This window comes from Arachis ipaensis, chromosome B6, assembly GCF_059453495.1.
Source record: "Arachis ipaensis isolate K30076 ecotype BB chromosome B6, ASM5945349v1, whole genome shotgun sequence".
NCBI lineage: Eukaryota > Viridiplantae > Streptophyta > Magnoliopsida > Fabales > Fabaceae > Arachis > Arachis ipaensis.
This window is the reverse complement of record NC_142441.1, coordinates 86,264,408-86,276,069: the sequence shown is the minus strand read 5'-3', so window position 1 is coordinate 86,276,069 and position 11,662 is coordinate 86,264,408. Positions and strand designations below refer to the sequence as shown.

At 39.0% G+C, this 11,662-nt stretch overlaps 2 non-coding genes across 2 annotated transcripts; both read right to left on the bottom strand.

Moving 5' to 3' along the window:
• On the bottom strand, nt 1-108 carry LOC148561636 (small nucleolar RNA R71). Its single transcript, XR_015886901.1, has one exon. It is a non-coding gene; the product is annotated as a small nucleolar RNA R71 (small nucleolar RNA).
• A 10,054-nt stretch (nt 109-10,162) lies between these two features.
• On the bottom strand, nt 10,163-10,270 carry LOC148561635 (small nucleolar RNA R71). The gene has a single exon (XR_015887350.1). It is a non-coding gene; the product is annotated as a small nucleolar RNA R71 (small nucleolar RNA).
• Nucleotides 10,271-11,662: the final 1,392 nt, after the last annotated feature.

The following is an 11,662-nucleotide window of genomic DNA, read 5'->3' as shown; positions in this document are numbered from 1 at the left end:
AAGCTTAGAGTGGATGTTCAAACCTTCAGACAAAAGGAAGGTGAATCCCTCTATGAAGCTTGGGAGAGATACAAGGAACTGACCCAAAAGTGTCCTTCTGACATGCTTTCAGAATGGACCATCCTGGATATATTCTATGATGGTCTGTTTGAATTATCAAAGATGTCATTGGACCATTCTGCAGGTGGATCCATTTACCTAAAGAAAACGCCTGCAGAAGCTCAAGAACTCATTGACATGGTTGCAAATAACTAGTTCATGTACACTTCTGAAAGGAATCCTGTGAGTAATGGGACGCCTCAGAGGAAGGGAGTTCTTGAAATTGATACTCTGAATGCCATATTGGCTCATAATAAAATATTGACTCAGCAAGTCAATATGATCTCTCAGAGTCTGAATGGATTGAAGGAATCATCCAACAGTACTAAAGAGGCATCTTCTGAAGAAGAAGCTTATGATCCTGAAAGCCCTGCAATAGCAGAGGTGAATTACATGGGTGAACCCTATGGAAACACCTATAATCCCTCATGGAGAAATCATCCAAATTTCTCATGGAAGGATCAACAAAAGCCTCAACAAGGCTTTAATAATGGTGGAAGAAACAGGTTTAGCAATAGCAAGCCTTTTCCATCATCCACTCAGCAACAGACAGAGAATTCTGAGCAGAATCTATCTAGCTTAGCAAATATAGTCTCTGATCTATCTAAGGCCACTGTGAGTTTCATGAATGAAACAAGGTCCTCCATTAGAAATTTGGAGGCACAAGTGGGCTAGCTGAGTAAAAGAGCCACTGAAACTCCTCCTAGTACTCTCCCAAGCAATACAGAAGAGAATCCAAAGAGAGAGTGCAAGGCCATTGATTTGACCATCATGGCCGAACCTACAAGGGAAGAGGAGGACATGAATCCTAGTGAGGAAGACCTCCTGGGACGTCCAGTGACCAATAAGGAGTATCCCTTTGAGGAACCAAAGGAATCTGCGGCTCATCTAGAGACCATAGAGATTCCATTGAACCTCCTTCTGCCCTTCATGAGCTCTGATGAGTATTCTTCCTCTGAAGAGGATGAAGACATTACTGAAGAGCAAGTTGCTAAATACCTTGGTGCAATCATGAAGCTGAATGCCAAACTATTTGGTAATGAGACTTGGGAAGATGAACCTCCTTTGCTCACCAATGAACTAAATGCATTGGATAGGCAAAAATTACCTCAAAAGAAACAGGATCCAGGCAAATTCTTAATACCCTGTACCATAGGCACCATGACCCTTGAGAAGGCTCTGTGTGACCTGGAGTCAGGAATAAACTTAATGCCACTCTCTGCAATGGAGAAACTTGGGATCTTTGAGGTGCAAGCTGCCAGAATCTCATTAGAGATGGCAGACAACTCAAGAAAACAGGCTTATGAACAAGTAGAGGACGTGTTAGTAAAGGTTGAATGCCTTTACATCCCTGCTGATTTCATAATCCTAGACACTGGGAAGGAAGAGGATGAATCCATCATCCTTGGAAGACCCTTCCTAGCCACAGCAAGAGTTGTGATTGATGTAGACAAAGGAGAGTTGGTCCTTCAACTGAATGAGGACAACCTTGTGTTTAAGACTCAAGGATCTCCTTCTGTAACCATGGCGAGGAAGCATGAAAAGCTTCTCTCACTGCAGAGTCAACCAAAGCCCCATAGTCAAACTCTAAGTTTGGTGTTGGGAGGCCACAACTAAACTCTAAGTTTGGTGTTGAACCCCCACATTCAAATTCTAAGTTTGGTGTTGGGAGGTTCTAACCTTGCTCTGATTATCTGTGAGGCTCCATGAGAGCTCACTGTCAAGCTATTGACATTAACGAAGCGCTTATTGGGAGGCAACCCAATGTTATTTAATTATATCTATTTTATTTTTATTTTTATTTCGTGTTTTATTAGGTTGATGATCATGTGGAGTCACAAAAACTACTGAAAAATCAAAAACAGAATGAAAAACAACATTAAAAATAGCACACCCTGGAGGAGGATCATTCTGGCATTTAAACACCAGAAACAAGTATCTGTCTGGCGTTTAACGCCAGAAACAAGCACCAAGCTGGCGTTTAACGCCAGAAGCAAGCATCTACCTGGCGTTAAATGCCATAAACAGGCTACATTTGGGCGTTTAACGCCAGAAACAAGCAGCAGTCTGGCGTTAAACGCAAGGATTGCACAGCAAGGGCATTTTACACGCCTAATTGGAGCAGGGATATTAAGTCCTTGGCCCTACTGGATCTGTGGACCCCACAGGATCCTCTCAGGATCTGTAGACCCCACAGGATCCCCATCTACCCCACATCTTCTTCTATCCTCTTCACACCTTTTCATAACTCTCTTCCCCAAATAACTTCCACCAATCACCTCCATTACTCCTCCAAAACCATCATACAACCCACCTACACCCACCCACTCAAATTCAAACCATCACTCCTTCTTTTTCACACATCATAACCACCTAAAACCCTCCTTGGCCGAATACACCTTCTCCCTCCATCTCCTCCATTTTCTTCTTCTTCTACTACTTTCTTTCTTCTTTTGCTCGGGGATGAGCAAACCTTCTAAGTTTGGTGTGGTAAAAGCATTGCATTTTGTTTTTTTATAACCATTTATGACACCTAAGGCCAGAGAAACCTCTAGAAAGAGGAAAGGGAAGACAAAAGCTTCCACCTCTGAGTCATGGGAGATGGAGAGATTCATCTCAAAAGCTCATCACTAAGAAAAGGATGGAGCAAACAAGAGAGCCTACTTATGGACCTCAACAAGAGCATGAGGAAATTCCTCACCATGAAATCCCTGAGATACCTCAAGGGATGCACTTCCCTCCATAAAACTTTTGGGAGCAAACCAACACTTCCCTAGGAGAATTAAGCTCCAACATGGGACAACTAAGGATGGAGCACCAAGAGCACTCCATCATCCTCCATGAGATTAGAGAAGATCAAAGAGCTATGAGGGAGGAGCAACAAAGGTAAGGAAGAGACATAGAGGAGATCAAGAGCACCATTGGTTCTTTAAGAAGAGGAAGACGCCACCCTCACTAAGGTGGACCCGTTCTTTAATCTCCTTGTTCTTATTTTCCTGTTTTTCGTTTACCATGCTTTATGTTTATGTTTGTGTCTTATTACATGATCATTAGTATTAAGTTTCTATGCCTTAAAGTTATGAATGTCCTATGAATCCATCACATCTCTTAAAATGAAAAATGTTTTAATTACAAAAGAACAAGAAGTACATGGTTTCGAATTCATCCTTGAAACTAGTTTAATTATTTTGATGTGGTGACAATACTTTTTGTTTTCTAAATGAATGCTTGAACAGTTCATATGTCTTTTGAATTTATTGTTTATGAATGTTAAATATGTTGGCTTTTGAAAGAATGATGAAAAAGGAGACATGTTATCTGATAATCTGAAAAATCATAAAAATAATTCTTGAACCAAGAAAAAGTAGTGAATATAAAAGCTTGCAAAAAAAAAAGGGAGAAAAATGCAAAAAAAAAGGGGAAAAGAAAAAGCAAGCAGAAAAAGCCAATAGCCCTTAAAACCAAAAGGCAAGGGTAATAAAAAAGATCCAAGGCTTTGAGCATCAGTGGATAGGAGGGCCTAAAGGAATAAAATCCTGGCCTAAGCGGCTAAACCAAGCTGTCCCTAACCATGTGCTTGTGGCGTGAAGGTGTCAAGTGAAAACTTGAGACTGAGCGGTTAAAGTCGAGGTCCAAAGCAAAAAAAGAGTGTGCTCAAGAACCCTGGACACCTCTAATTGGGGACTTTAGCAAAGCTGAGTCACAATCTGAAAGGGTTCACCCAGTTATGTGTCTGTGGCATTTATGTATCTGGTGGTAATACTGGAAAACAAAGTGCTTAGGGCCATGGCCAAGACTCATAAAGTAGTTGTGTTCAAGAATCAACATACTGAACTAGGAGAATCAATAACACTTTCTGAACTCTGAGTTCCTATAGATGCCAATCATTCTGAACTTCAATGGATAAAGTGAGATGCCAAAACTATTCAAGAGGCAAAAAGCTACAAGTCCCGCTCATCTGATTGGAACTAAGTTTCATTGATATTTTGGAATTTATAGTATATTCTCTTCTTTTTATCCTATTTGATTTTCAGTTGCTTGGGGACAAGCAACAATTTAAGTTTGGTATTGTGATGAGCTGATAATTTATACGCTTTTTGGCATTGTTTTTACATAGTTTTTAGTATGATTTAATTAGTTTTGAGTATATTTTTATTAGTTTTAAATAAAAAATCACATTTCTGGACTTTACTATGAGTTTGTGTGTTTTTCTGTAATTTCAGGTATTTTTTGGCTGAAATTGAGGGACTTGAGCAAAAATCAGATTCAGAGGTTGAAGAAGGACTGCAGATGCTGTTGGATTCTGACCTCCCTGCACTCAAAGTGGATTTTCTGGAGCTACAGAAATTCAAATGGCACGCTCTCAATTGCGTTGGAAAGTAGACATCCAGGGCTTTCCAGAAATATATAATAGTCTATACTTTGCCCAAGTTTAGACGACGCAAACTGGCGTTCAACGCCAGTTCCATGCTGCATTCTGGAGTTAAACGCCAGAAATAGGTTGCAAAGTGGAGTTAAACGCCAGAAACAGGTTATAAACTGGCGTTCAACTCCAAGAGAAGCCTCTACACGTGTAAAGCTCAATGCTCAGCCCAAGCACACACCAAGTGGGCCCCGGAAGTTGATTTCTGCATCATTTACTCATTTCTGTAAACCCTAGTAACTAGTTTAGCATAAATAGGACTTTTTACTATTGTATTTACATCTTCGGATCATTTTAGTCTTGGTGACTCCCGTTCCCCTCTGGGGCCGAGACCAATGAACTCCATTATCACTTATGTATTTTCAACGGTAGAGTTTTTACACACCATAGATTAAGGTGTGGAGCTCTGCTGTTCCTCATGAATTAAGACAAAGTACTATCGTTTTTCTATTCAATTTAAGCTTATTCTGATTCTAAGATATTCATTTGCACTTCAATATGAATGTGATGATCGTGACAGTCATCATCATTCCCAACCTATGAATGCATGCCTGACAACCACTTCCCTTCTACCTTAGATTGAATGAGTATCTCTGGGATTCCTTAATCAGAATCTTCGTGGTATAAGTTAGAATCCATGGACGGACATTCTTGAGATCCGAAAAGTCTAAACCTTGTCTGTGGTATTCCGAGTAGGATCTGGGAAGGGATGGCTGCGACGAGCTTCAAACTCGTGAGTACTGGGCGTAGTGACAGATGCAAAGGGATCAATAGATCCTATTCCAGTATGATCAAGAACCGACAGATGATTAGCCATGCAGTGACAGTGCATTGGACCATTTTCACTGAGAGGACAGGATGTAGCCATTGACAACGGTGTTGCCTAACATACAGCTTGCCATAGAAAGAAGTATGAATGATTGGATGAAGACAATTGGAAAGCAGAGGTTCAGGAGGAACGAACGTACCTCTATACGCTTATCTGAAGTTCTCACCAATGAATTACATAAGTATCATTATCTTTATTTTATATTTTATTTATCTTTTAATTACTAAATCTCCATAATCAATTGAATCTGCCTGATTGAGATTTACAAGGTGACCATAGCTTGCTTCAAGCCGACAATCTCCGTGGGATCGACCCTTACTCACGTAAGGTTTATTACTTGGACGACCTAGTGCACTTGCTGGTTAGTTGTGCGAAGTTGTGACAAAGAACTAAGATCATGAACGTGCGTATTGAGTTTTTAGCGCCGTTACCAAGGAATGGAACCGTCACGATTTTTTCGCACCAATATCTCACTCAAACCTTCATAAAAGATATCTAGTTGGGTCCATTTGGAGAACATGTCCGGAGGGCATTGCCTAGTCAGTAGCTTGTATCTTTCCCAAGCTTCATAAAGAGTTTCACCCTCCTTCTTCCTAAAAGTCTGAACCTCCAACCTAAGCTTAGTCAGCTTCTTTGGTGGGAAAAATTTAGTAAGAAACTCAGTAACAACCTTGTCCCAAGTATCCAAACTCTCCTTTGGTTGGGAATCTAGCTGATGAGCGGATAATTTATACGCTTTTTGGCATTGTTTTTAGTATGTTTTTAGTAGGATCTAGTTACTTTTAGGGATGTTTTCATTAGTTTTTATGTTAAATTCACATTTCTGGAATTTACTATGAGTTTGTGTGTTTTTCTGTGATTTCAGGTATTTTCTGGCTGAAATTGAGGGACTTGAGCAAAAATCAGATTCAGAGGTTGAAAAAGGACTGCTGATGCTGTTGGATTCTGACCTCCCTGCACTCAAAGTGGATTTTCTGGAGCTACAGAACTCGACATGGCGCGCTTCCAATTGCGTTGGAAAGTAGACATCCAGGGCTTTCCAGCAATATATAATAGTCCATACTTTGGCCAAGAATTGACGATGTAAACTGGCGTTCAACGCCAGCCTTCTGCCCAAATCTGGCGTCCAGCGCCAGAAAAGGATCCAAAACCAGAGTTGAACGCCCAAACTGGCACAGAAACTGGCGTTCAACTCCACAAATGGCCTCTACACGTGCAACACTCAGGCTCAGCCCAAACACACACCAAGTGGGCCCAGGAAGTGGATTTATGCATCAATTACTTACTCATGTAAACCCTAGTAGCTAGTTTATTATAAATAGGACCTTTTACTAGTCTTTTAGACCATCTTTGGATTACCTTATGATCCTTTGATCACGTTTTAAGGGGGCTGGCCATCTCGGCCATGCCTGGATCTTCACTTATGTATTTTCATACGGTAGAGTTTCTACACTCCATAGATTAAGGTGTGGAGCTCTGCTGTTCCTCAAAGATTAATGCAAAGTACTACTGTTTTCTATTCAATTCTTCTTATTTCTCTTCTAAGATATCCATTCGCACCCAAGAACGTGATGAAGGTGATGATTATGTGTGACGCTCATCACCATCTCCCTTATGAACGCGTGCCTGACAAACACTTCTGTTCTACATGAAATAAGCTAGAATGAATATCTCTTAGATCTCTTAACCGGAATCTTCGTGGCGTAAGCTAGAATGATGGCGGCATTCAAGAGAATCCGGAAAGTCTAAACCTTGTCTGTGGTATTTCGAGTATGATTCAATGATTGAATGACTGTGACGAGCTTCAAACTCGCGAGTGCTGGGCGTTAGTGACAGACGCAAAAGGAGGGTGAATCCTATTCCAGCATGATCGGGAACCGACAGATGAATAGCCGTGCCGTGACAGGGTGCGTGAGCATATTATTCACTGAGAGGAGGGGATGTAGCCACTGACAACGGTGATGCCCTTGCATAAAGCCAGCCATGGAAAGGAGTAAGACTGATTGGATGAAGATAGCAGGAAAGCAGAGGTTCAGAGGAACGAAACGCATCTCCATTCGCTTATCTGAAATTCCTACCAATGATTTACATAAGTATCTCTATCCCTATTTCCTTATATAATATTCGAAAACACCATTATCACTTTATATCTGCCTGACTGAGATTTACAAGGTGACCATAGCTTGCTTCATACCAACAATCTCCGTGGGATTCGACCCTTACTCACGTAAGGTATTACTTGGACGACCCAGTGCACTTGCTGGTTAGTTGTATCGAAGTTGTGACAATTATGAATTAAGATCAAAGCACAAAGCTTTGGAGCCATTACCAGGGATTGTTCGAGCCTGGACATCACAATTTCGTGCACCAAGTTTTTGGCGCCGTTGCCGGGGATTGTTTGAGTTTGGACAACTGACGGTTCATCTTGTTGCTCAGATTGGGTAACTTTCTTTTCGTTTTCTTTTCAAAAATCTTCCAAAAATATTTTCAAAAAAAATTTTCTCTTTTGTTTTCGAAAAAAATAAAAATGTTTTCAAAAATTTATTCAAAATTTTTAAGAATGAATTCTAGTGTTTCATGAAGCATGTGAAGCCTGGCTGGCTGTAAAGCCATGTCTAAATTCATTTGGACTGAGGCTTGCAATTTGTTATCAAGAGCAAATTAGTTGTTTCTCATCCACCTGCTGCTGATCCATGATCACCTGCTGAAGCTTGGCTGGCCATTGGCCATGTCTAGTGTTTTGGACTGGAGCTTTCTTTGAAAGCTTGGCTGGCTAGTGAGCCATGTCTAATTCCTGGACTGAAGCTTTAGACTAACATGGCAAGATTCCTGGAATTCATGTTAAAAATTTTGGAATCCTTATTTTTCTTTTTCATATAATTTTCGAAAAAAAATCCAAAAAAATTAGAAAATCATAAAAATAAAAAATATTTTTGTTTCTTGTTTGAGTCTTGAGTCATATCATAAGTTTGGTGTCACTTGCATATGCATCTTGCATTTTTCGAAAATTCATGCATTCATAGTGTTCTTCATGATCTTCAAGTTGTTCTTGGTAAGTCTTCTTGTATGATCTTGATGATTTTTTGTTTTGTGTCTTTTCATGTTTATCATATGCATTCTTGAATTCTTGGTGCCTAAGCATTAAAGAATTCTAAGTTTGGTGTCTTGCATGTTTTCTTTGCATTAAAAATTTTTCAAAATTATGTTCTTGATGTTCATCTTGACATTCATAGTGTTCTTGGTGTTCATCTTGACATTCATAGCATTCTTGCATGCATTCATTGTTTTGATCCAAAAATTTCATGCATTGCATAATTTTCATGTTTTTCATAAAAATTCAAAAATCAAAAAAATTATCTTTCCCTTTTTCTCTCATCAAATTCGAAATTTGGATTGACTTTTTCAAAAATTTTTAAAATCAAATTGTTTCTTATGAGTCAAATCAAATTTTCAATTTGAAAATCTTATCTTTTTCAAAAATCAAATCTTTTTCAAAATTCTTAGTTATTTTCGAAAATTCCAAAAATATTTTTCAAAAATCTTTTTCTTATTTTTGTATCAAATTTTCGAAAATAACATAATCAATTAATGTGTTGATTCAAAAATTTGAAGTTTGTTACTTGCTTGTTAAGAAAGATTCAAACTTTAAGTTCTAGAATCATATCTTGTGATTTCTTATGAATCAAGCCATTAATTGAGATTTTAAAAATCAAATCTTTTTCAAAAACTAATTTTAATCATATCTTTTCAAAAATATCTTCTTATCTTATCTTTTTCAAAAATATCTTTTCAAAATATCTTTTCTAACTTCCTAACTTCTTATCTTTTCAAAATTTGTTTCAACTAACTAACTAACTTTTCGTTTGTTTCTTAACTTTTTCAAAACTACCTAACTAACTCTCTCTCTCTAATTTTCGAAAATATCTTCCCTCTTTTTCAAAAATTTCTTTTTAATTAACTAATTATTTTTATTTTTAATTTTAAAAAAAAAATTTCGAAAAAAAATACTAACAATTTTCAAAAACCATTTTCGAAAATCACTAACTCCTTTTCAAAAAATAATTTTCGAAAATTATCCCTCCCCATCTCATTCTATTTATTCATTCATATCCTAACATCTCATCTCACATCTCTTCCATCCGTACAGTTGCGTTTCTTCCTTTATATCACATTCTTTGTCTCCCCCTCTTTTCTTCCACTCACAAAGGGATCCCTATACTGTGGTATAAAGGATCTCTATTATTATTATTATTTTTCTGTGCCTTCTTCTTTGTCATATGAGCAGGAGCAAGGACAAGAACATTCTTGTGGAAGCAGATCCAGAACCTGAAAGGACTCTGAAGAGAAAATTAAGAGAAGCTAAAATACAACAATCCAGAGATAACCTTTCAGAAATTTTCGAACAGGAGAAGGAGATGGCAGCCGAAAATAATAATAATGCAAGGAGAATGCTTGGTGACTTTACTGCACCTAATTCCAATTTACATGGAAGAAGCATCTCCATTCCTGCCATTGGAGCAAACAACTTTGAGCTGAAACCTCAATTAGTTTCTTTGATGCAGCATAATTGCAAGTTTTATGGACTTCCATCTGAAGATCCTTTTCAGTTCTTAACTGAATTCTTGCAGATATGTGATACTGTTAAGACTAATGGAGTAGATCCTGAAGTCTACAGGCTCATGCTTTTCCCTTTTGCTGTAAGAGACAGAGCTAGATTATGGTTGGATTCTCAACCTAAAGACAGCCTGAACTCTTGGGATAAGCTGGTCACGGCTTTCTTAGCCAAGTACTTTCCTCCTCAAAAGCTGAGCAAGCTTAGAGCTGATGTTCAAACCTTCAGACAGAAAGAAGGTGAATCCCTCTATGAAGCTTGGGAAAGATACAAACAGTTGACCAAAAAGTGTCCTTCTGACATGCTTTCAGAATGGACCATCCTGGATATATTCTATGATGGTTAATCTGAGCTATCAAAGATGTCACTGGACACTTCTGCAGGTGGATCCATTCACCTAAAGAAAACGCTTGCAGAAGCTCAAGAACTCATTGACATGGTTGCTAATAACCAGTTCATGTACACTTCTGAAAGGAATCCTGTGAATAATGGGACGCCTATGAAGAAGGGAGTTCTTGAGGTTGATACTCTGAATGCCATATTGGCTCAGAATAAAATATTGACTCAGCAAGTCAATATGATCTCTCAGAGTCTGCATGGAATGCAAGCTGCATCCAACAGTACTCAAGAGGCTTCTTCTGAAGAAGAAGCTTATGATCCTGAGAACCCTGCAATAGCAGAGGTAAATTACTTAGGTGAACCTTATGGAAACACCTATAACTCAACATGGAGAAATCATCCAAATTTCTCATGGAAGGATCAAAAGCCTCAACAAGGTTTTAATAATGGTGGAAGAAACAGGTTTAGCAATAGCAAGCCTTTTCCATCATCAACTCAGCAACAGACAGAGAACTCTGAACAAAAGGCTTCTAATTTAGCAAATCTAGTCTCTGATCTATCTAAGGCCACTGTAAGTTTCATGAATGAAACAAGGTCTTCCATTAGAAATCTGGAAGCACAAGTGGGCCAGCTGAGTAAAAGGATCACTGAAATCCCTCCTAGTACTCTCCCAAGCAATACAGAAGAGAACCCAAAAGGAGAGTGCAAGGCCATTGACATAAGCGCCATGGCCGAACCTCTGAGGAGAGGAGAGGACGTGAATCCCAAGGAGGAAGACCTCCTGGGACGTCCAGTGATCAATAAGGAGCTTCCCTCTGAGGAACCAAAGGACTCTGAGGCTCATCTAGAGACCATAGAGATTCCATTGAACCTCCTTATACCTTTCTTGAGCTCTGATGAGTATTCCTCTTCTGAAGATAATGAGGATGTTACTGAAGAGCAAACTGCCAAGTTTCTTGGTGCAATCATGAAGCTGAATGCCAAATTATTTGGCATTGATACATGGGAAGTTTAACCTCCCTTGTTCATCAATGAACTAAGTGATCTGGATCAACTGACATTGCCTCAGAAGAGACAGGATCCTGGAAAGTTCATAATACCCTATACCATAGGCACCATGATCTTTAAGGCTCTATGTGACCTTGGTTCAGGAATAAACCTCATGCCCCTCTCTGTAATAGAGAAACTGGGAATCTATGGGGTGCAAGCTGCTAAAATCTCATTAGAGATGGCAGACAGCTCAAGAAAACAGGCTTATGGACAAGTAGAAGATGTATTAGTAAAGGTTGAAGGCCTTTACATCCCTGCTGATTTCATAGTCCTGGATACTGGACAGGAAGAGGATGAATCCATCATCCTA